The sequence below is a fragment of the Cupressus sempervirens genome, chromosome 10, assembly GCF_028749045.1.
Source record: "Cupressus sempervirens isolate cs-2001-9-10 chromosome 10, ASM2874904v1, whole genome shotgun sequence".
Classification (NCBI taxonomy): Eukaryota; Viridiplantae; Streptophyta; class Pinopsida; order Cupressales; family Cupressaceae; genus Cupressus; species Cupressus sempervirens.
In genome coordinates, this window is record NC_143127.1 from 118633047 (window position 1) to 118641908 (window position 8862).

The following is an 8862-nucleotide window of genomic DNA, read 5'->3' on the forward strand; positions in this document are numbered from 1 at the left end:
CATGCCTTCTCCATTTTCCTTATTGGTTGCATGCGTATTTCATAGGAAATATAAATGATTCATTCTTATCCTTATTATCCTTCAAAATCCTTCTATGTTGGCTCAAAAAATGATTTACATCTAAGTTTGTGAAAGTACAAACTTATATGTTGATTCTGTGTTACTCGACACATACTAGACTGCTGATGCTCGACACATGTTTGATCTTGGTTTGCTCAACACCTATTACATTCTATCTTGCTCGACACATGCATGTAGTTTTGGCTCACTCGACACATGAAGCATTCTTACTTGCTCGACATCAACTATGACTCAACACCTATATATCACTCGGCACCTGTATAATGCTTGGCACTTGAAATCACTTGACAACTGTTGGAATTCTGGCTCGGCACATACTGTAGCTCAACATACATAGTGTACTCGACTTCAATGTAGAAAGTGGTCACGTGTGTTGACACTCAAATGTCAAAACCATTATGAGACCAACATGTTACAGATATAACTTAGTATTAAAATGAATTGGCAAAGTCAAATTAGTGAGTGAATAGATAAAGATTTTAACCCTATAAATCAATATCTACATGTAATTAACTAAGAAAACTCTAAAGGAGCATAACGAAGACTAAGAAATTAATTAAAAAAATAATATAAATTCATGGAAAGATTCTTCGAACAAATAAGAAAAGTAGTAAGGTTGCTTGTCTCCTTCTCTCAAATTCCCATGGACTAATACATGGTACACAGATCAGATTAAGGTTAATACAAAGGAATTCATAGTGAAGCAGACATTACAGAGTTCCTATGATAAAAAATCACACGTAATAATCTAAGAAAAAACCCCCTAACAATAGAAACAGATTATGGAAACTTTTTAGCCAAATTGTTAAGGACAAACAGATTATAGAGAGTCCATTTTAAATTTGAAAACCTCAATAATTTCATAAGAGTAAGAATACATTTCCCTAGAGAACATACATACAATATAAATCTTTTGTCTAATTCCTTCATGCAACATCATACCCATAATAAAGATGTTGATACACAAAATTGAAAGGAAGTGTATAGAATGAGAACAAGATATAAAAAGATGATTAAAACCAAATCAATAATTAAAAAGTTAATAGCGGATTTCTAATGGGAAAGAACTCTTAAAGAACTATGTAAGCTAAGACTCCTATATTATAGAAAGCTTATTGATTTTTAAGACTAATGTTGCATGTGAGCTTGAAGTTTTTTGTAAGATGCAAATGATCAAGAAGGGATTCAATAATTAATATCAAAACAATCAAATTTGCCAATCGGACTAGAAGGAGGCCCCAATAAACTGCCACTACAAATTAGGGATTCTTTTGATTCTTCAACAAACTTAAAATAAAAGGATCTTTGATAATTCAAACAAAGATGTAAAGGAAGGAATGCCTTCCTAAGACCCCGACAGTGACATGGGCACTTGTATACAAAATCAATATAGTCAATAAAGAAAATAAGATGGAGAGATGTATGTAATGGAAGAAGATATAAATGCCCTTTCTGAAGACTTCGAAATTGGGGTGTGCCCCTTTTAATTTTGTATTCATGTGAAGGACTAATATCTCGGACTAGACTGAAGGTTTTCTTCTCTGTTCTTTCTTTTCCCATTTGAACGAAGACTTTGTAGTCATTTTATAAACATAATCTATTTGACTTCGAGCCTTTTACTGATGAAAAAAAGAAGAAGAAGAAAAAGAAGAAGATTTATGTATTAAGCATGAGTAGACTCAAATTGAAGACCTTTGAAATAAGAAACTCACAATTTACCTACATCATAGACCCTTTCATTAATAGAAATACTAATTAAAATAGTTATAAAATATTGTTAGAATTGGTAATCTTTCCTTGGTTGTATTTATTAAATGGGATAAACCAAGGTATCCCTTATGTTGTTTGTCCTCTAGTCCACATGTGAGGACAAGTCTATTTTGTAATTCCTTTATTAAGGAAAATAGCTATTCCTCCTTAAGAGGATTATGACACTTGTTATGCACACACTTATGAATGTGGCAATCATTCACATGGGAGTTACAAATAACTCCTCCTCTCATCTCTTTATAAGAGATGCTTTTCTCTCATTCTTAACACACAATCATGATGTAGTTCATATAATGAGCCCTATGGCTCCACATTATCTCCTTTTCTCTCTTTCTTCATTCTTAGGCATTTGCCTCATTCATATAATTCACAAGGGGTTTTCTTTGCTTTTCCCTTTCAAAATCTTTGTCTCCTCTCTTATGTTGATCTTGGAAAGCTCATAACAAGTATGGTAACTATTTTCATTACAAACTCTCTTGGATTAATTTATTGTTTTTAATTTTAGTTCATTTCAATTTCATTATTTCTTACATGGTATCAGAGCTATCTAATCTTTGTTTGGGTTTGTTTTGAAAATTACCATATCATTGGAGATAATCTTGAGAGAAAGGCTAATTATTTTATAGTTCATTCTATCCTTTTGTGTTGCATGCTTTATATTTAAATGTATTAGTTTTTTTTTTTTTTTTTTTCATACTAATCCTCTTTGGATGGCTTGCCGCCAGAGAGATGTAGCTTGGTTCTAACAAGTTTATTTGATGACTTTTTATTTCATTTTCTTACAATTTTTTGAATCTAATCTATTTTTGATTGTTGGTTTTTAAAATCCTAACATTTTTTTTTAATTCTACTGTAATTCTAATCTATCTTACATTTATACATTTATATTCACTTAATGTTCTGTTGATTCTTCATTTATTATTCTAAAACATGTTTATCCATTTTTTAGCAATTTACTTCCAAATTAAAATAGATCTAATATTTTCTCTTGAATCATCTTAAGAATTAATTGAGTCTGTATGGAGAGCTTGCACCTGAAACTTCTTTAGCATATGATACAGTAAACTTGCTTTTTTTTTATTATGTCGAGCTTTCTATCCCACTTACACTAATTTAATCCTTCATATCAAGTTTATGTATTACCAAAAAAATATAACTTGTCCACGCCAATCTCCAATTATCAATTTTGCCCTACCTTGGCAACATAGTAGAACTATTTATCATAAACTTTCTATCCAACCCAAATTTGCAATAAGGCTTTCCTTCAAACATTCCCCGTTTCTTTTGTCACTCAAACACTCCCACCTCTAACTAGTGCCTCCACGCAGGATCAAACTACAAACGCCAACAAACTCCTCTGCCACCACTATCTTCTCGACGACTATTATGACTTAATTTACATTGACTCTTTCAGCAGCTCCTCTTCCTTCTTTGCCTCTGCTCTTTTCGCCATCCACCACGACAACCTTCTCTATTTAACTTCCACTGATGGCTTTTCTTCTGGCGGTCATCGCCCTCACAATGCATTGACCTCATATGGTGCATTTATAAGGCCCATGCCATATGCCAATGAGATTGGTTTGTGTATGCTGATAGGAGGAGCTGTGCGAGAAGCTGCTACAAGGAACATGAATGCAAAACCTGTATTTTCATTGTATTCCTATCATGGACCAATACTCAGAGTAATGCTTCAAGTGGCTCATGGAAAGCCTCTAAAAAATAGACACTATGGATTCATCGGCTATTGCAGGATATGTGGAAATTCACATGCATTTTCTTGGGAAAATATGGGTCAAATGTTTTTCCCTTGCTCTGAAAGAAAGGATAAGTTGTGCTCTCTGGTTGTTTTGGGACCCTTGTGGATTGGTCCTCTTCATAGTGGTATCGAGATTCATGAAATGTAAGAATTGGCAAAGGAATGGGGCTGGACAATGAAAGAAAAATGTAATATAAAATATTTCTCTCCTACACGAAGTGCCCAACTCATTTTGACCACTTTCATCTGCCTTTTTGCCTCTCTAGAATTTATGATCCCTACTTTAGTGCACATCTCTTAGAGTCTCTTTCAAATTGTTTGACTCATCACTCAGGAATTCGCTTTGTCCCCATCTCAATTTTTTGAGCCCCTTTTCACATACTGAGGTATAAGCACAGGGTAAAAGCACAAACCTGTGTCACCTTTTGTGATATCTTGTACCGTTTCAGTCGAAACTCTTTCGACCATAACGGTTTCAGCTGTAACGGATTCGGCCGTACACATGTGGCAGTTTTGCACGCCTACGTGGCACGTACCATTTCGGCCAAAACACGTTCCGACCGAAAGGGTTCCGGCCAAAACCCCAAGCCGGGATAAAACCCGTCGTAAACTTCTAGCAGCTATCATTGTTACTGTTGCGGTTCCTGAATGTTTGGAGAGCAGGTTACGGGTTTCAGCCGTAACTGGTTGGTGGTTTTTTCCTCCCTATTTTTTAATAGTTTTTAAACGTATTTTTTGATTAATAGATGTTAATCGTACTTAAAATAGTTGTTTTTTACGTATTTTGTGAGTGAAATGCTTTAAATTGTTTATTTTTTAATATGTTTAAATTATTTTAATTATTTTCAATTATTTTAGAATGGTATTTAAATTAATTTGTTAGCAAAAATATAGTTAAACATGAGATAAAAACGTAGAAAAATATTAGGAAAAACATTAGGGTAAAATATAGAAAAATATTAGTTAAAAGTGTAGAAAAACATTAGGTTAAAATATAGAAAAACATTAGGTTAAAATATAGAAAAACATTAGGAAAAACATTAGGTTAAAATATAGAAAAACATTAGGTTAAAATTTAGAAAAACATTAAGAAAAACATTAGGTTAAAATATAGAAAAATATTAGGTTATGAGGTAAACATGTAAAAAAATATTAGTAAAAAATGTAGCAAACTTTTAGGGAACATTATTCAGTTTCTAACATAACCTGATGGATCTAGAGGTGAAACAATAATATCTTATGGTGAAATTAATTTTGACATTAAATACACCTTATATTAACTACAATCATAACTCATACCACATTCTAACCATAACATAGGCCCTCTACTAACCGAATGAACCACACTTAGATATTGATGATGTTCATTTTAACAACTAGTTATTGTTAGGTAATAATGATTCTTACATTACCAAATGACACATAATGACCTCATGATACATTTCTAGGTATTTTTATCCATATATATGTTAAGGGGACCTAGGGACTCCTACTAGGTCATTACGTCTATTATAGGTTGTAATAGGTATTCATATGTTTACTAGCACATAATAGGTATTGTCAGGTAATAATGAGTCTTACATTACCAAACAACACATTACTTGATCACTTATGTCAACTGTGTTTTTCAATACGTTATCCATACATGTGTGTCTTAAGGGGACATAGGAGTCGTAATAGGTCATACTATTTTTTATAGGTTCTAATAAATCTTAATATGTATTATTAGGATATAATAGGTCTTATTAGGTAATGATGATTCTTACATTACCATATGACACATAACGACCTCATGATACATTTCTAGGTATTTTTATCCATATATATGTTAAGGGGACCTAGGGACTCCTACTAGGTCATTACGTCTGTTATAGGTTGTAATAGGTATTCATATGTTTACTAGCACATAATAGGTATTTTCAGGTAATAATGAGTCTTACATTACCAAACAACACATTACTTGATCACTTATGTCAACTGCATTTTTCAGTACGTTATCCATACATGTGTGTCTTAAGGGGACATAGGAGTCGTAATAGGTCATACTATTTTTTATAGGTTCTAATAAATCTTAATATGTATTATTAGGATATAATAGGTCTTATTAGGTAATGATGATTCTTACATTACCATATGACACATAATGACCTCATCATACATTTTTAGGTATTTTTATCCATATATATGTTAAGGGGACCTAGGGACTCCTACTAGGTCATTACGTCTATTATAGGTTGTAATAGGTATTCATATGTTTACTAGCACATAATAGGTATTGTCAGGTAATAATGAGTCTTACATTACCAAACAACACATTACTTGATCACTTATGTCAATTGCATTTTTCAATACGTTATCCATACATGTGTGTCTTAAGGGGACATAGGAGTCGTAATAGGTCATACTATTTTTTATAGGTTCTAATAAATCTTAATATGTATTATTAGGATATAATAGGTCTTATTAGGTAATGATGATTCTTACATTATCAAATGACACATAACGACCTCATGATACATTTTTAGGTATTTTTATCCATATATATGTTAAGGGGACCTAAGGACTCCCACTAGGTCATTACGTCTGTTATAGGTTGTAACAGGTATTCATATGTTTACTAGCACATAATAGGTATTTTTAGGTAATAATGAGCCTTACATTACCAAACAACACATTACTTGATCACTTATGTCAATTGCATTTTTCAATACGTTATCCATACATGTGTGTCTTAAGGGGACATAGGAGTCGTAATAGGTCATACTATTTGTTATAGGTTCTAATAAATCTTAATATGTATTATTAGGATATAATAGGTCTTATTAGGTAATGATGATTCTTACATTACCATATGACACATAACGACCTCATGATGCATTTTTAGGTATTTTTATCCATATATATGTTAAGGGGACCTAAGGACTCCTACTAGGTCATTACGTCTGTTATAGGTTGTAATAGGTATTCATATGTTTACTAGCACATAATAGGTATTGTTAGGTAATAATGAGCCTTACATTACCAAACAACACATTACTTGATCACTTATGTCAATTGCATTTTTCAATACGTTATCCATACATGTGTGTCTTAAGGGGACATAGGAGTCGTAATAGGTCATACTATTTTTTATAGGTTCTAATAAATCTTAATATGTATTATTAGGATATAATAGGTCTTATTAGGTAATGATGATTCTTACATTACCAAATAACACATAATGACCTCATGATACATTTTTAGGTATTTTTATCCATATATATGTTAAGGGGACCTAGGGACTCCTACTAGGTCATTACGTCTGTTATAGGTTGTAATAGGTATTCATATGTTTACTAGCACATAATAGGTATTGTCAGGTAATAATGAGTCTTACATTACCAAACAACACATTAAGATCACTTATGTCAACTGCGTTTTTCAATACGTTATCCATACATGTGTGTCTTAAGGGGACATAGGAGTCGTAATAGGTCATACTATTTTTTTTAGGTTCTAATAACTCTTAATATGTATTATTAGGATATAATAGGTCTTATTAGGTAATGATGATTCTTACATTACCAAATGACACATAACGACCTCATGATACATTTTTTAGGTATTTTTATCCATATATATTACATCTGTTATAGGTTGTAATAGGTATTCATATGTTTACTAGCACATGATAGGTATTTTCAGGTAATAATGAGCCTTACATTACCAAACAACACATTACTTGATCACTTATGTCAATTGCATTTTTCAATACGTTATCCATACATGTGTGTCTTAAGGGGACATAGGAGTCGTAATAGGTCATACTATTTTTTATAGGTTCTAATAAATCTTAATATGTATTATTAGGATATAATAGGTCTTTTTAGGTAATGATGATTCTTACATTACCAAATGACACATAACGACCTCATGATACATTTTTAGGTATTTTTATCCATATATATGTTAAGGGGACCTAGGGACTCCTACTAGGTCATTACGTCTGTTATAGGTTGTAATAGGTATTCATATGTTTACTAGCACATAATAGGTATTGTCAGGTAATAATGAGTCTTACATTACCAAACAACACATTAAGATCACTTATGTCAATTGCGTTTTTCAATACGTTATCTGTACATGTGTGTCTTAAGGGGACATAGGAGTCGTAATAGGTCATACTATTTTTTTTAGGTTCTAATAACTCTTAATATGTATTATTAGGATATAATAGGTCTTATTAGGTAATGATGATTCTTACATTATCAAATGACACATAACGACCTCATGATACATTTCTAGGTATTTTTATCCATATATATGTTAAGGGGACCTAGGGACTCCTACTAGGTCATTACGTCTGTTATAGGTTGTAATAGGTATTCATATGTTTAAACTAGCACATAATAGACTGACCTTACTATCAACCTTAATAAAACTATATCCCATTTACTTTATTAACATTCTTAACTCTAATTCAAACTAGTAAATTAAGTCATGAGTTCTAAATTGTAAATTAACATTTGCTAACTAAACTCATTTACTTATCTAGTAACAAATTTTTCTATCCCTATGTCCTAACTCTCATCTACACTCCCCATAATCATCAAAGCATTTACATCAAAATTTAGATTTTTGTCAAGAATTATATTTTTATTGCATGTATGTACATGTGTGCACTTAGTTATCATTTAATCAAGAAATTTTATTTTATTTTTATTGCATATACATGTACATGTACGAATATTTATTTTTCACATTTGCATGAGCACGTTACAATGTACATTAGATATGGTCTCTAAGACAATTTGTTTTAAAATACATATGTATGTTACATGATTGTTCATTTAGCACCATACATTTAATGTTGTGTATTTATATATACATGTGTTTCAAATTAAATTTAACTTTTAATTATTTTAATTTAAATAGACTTGTATGTTTATATTTGTATATATATGCATGTGCAGATCTCTAGATATTTATCACTCAGATTGTAGCTTCACATTCATATTCTCATATTTATTTTCATATATACATTATGGCATCCAGTTCTGGTGATCATGCTCCTGCATCCTCAGGGGATGCCAGTGTTCGTGGTGGGGGTCAGAGTGCTGAGTCTGGTACAGCACGTAGATCAACCTCCACCCATGATAGACAGTAGTTATTTAGAGATACAGTGGCGAGATTATCTCGTGCTATGCAGGTTTTGGATAGCTCACTTTCCTCTTCTACCACCCTCCCTAATAGGGAGAAGGTCATAGCGATGCGAG